This window comes from Lipotes vexillifer, unplaced genomic scaffold (assembly GCF_000442215.2).
Source record: "Lipotes vexillifer unplaced genomic scaffold, Lipotes_vexillifer_v1.1 scaffold1383, whole genome shotgun sequence".
NCBI lineage: Eukaryota > Metazoa > Chordata > Mammalia > Artiodactyla > Lipotidae > Lipotes > Lipotes vexillifer.
This window is the reverse complement of record NW_006797683.1, coordinates 592,123-592,531: the sequence shown is the minus strand read 5'-3', so window position 1 is coordinate 592,531 and position 409 is coordinate 592,123. Positions and strand designations below refer to the sequence as shown.

The following is a 409-nucleotide window of genomic DNA, read 5'->3' as shown; positions in this document are numbered from 1 at the left end:
TCCTGCTGGGCCTTTCCCCTCAGCCCCTAAACAACAAAACTGTGTGTGGTGATGCCTTGATGGAGGTATGTTTAGCTTTGGCTTCACACATTTCTCAGGCCAACTCACTTTCTACAGGGTGTGGCTGGAGACAAGAATTATAGGTAAGAGTTGACTTTTTTAGATGAGGAGGACTCTTAGAGGCTGTTTCAAAGTTGTTTACTGCTCCCTCTTCCACCAGGGATGGTGGTGAGCCCGAGTCCACCCTAGATGGGAGATTCTCTCCCGGCCCCTCAGAGCCCAGCCTGGAGCCTGCCCTTCATCTGCAGAAGCTGTTGTTGTTCCGCTTCATTAGTAGAAACCCTTTTTGTCACACAGCCAGTTTTGAGTAAAATTTCACCTGTCCTGATCGAATGCATTTAGCTATCCA

At 48.7% G+C, this 409-nt stretch overlaps 1 protein-coding gene across 2 annotated transcripts in view; it reads left to right on the top strand.

Moving 5' to 3' along the window:
• The window catches only part of TACC1 (transforming acidic coiled-coil containing protein 1), a 54,137-nt gene that overhangs the window by 1,521 nt on the left and 52,207 nt on the right, over window positions 1–409 (top strand). The gene's annotated exons all lie outside the window — the stretch shown is intronic.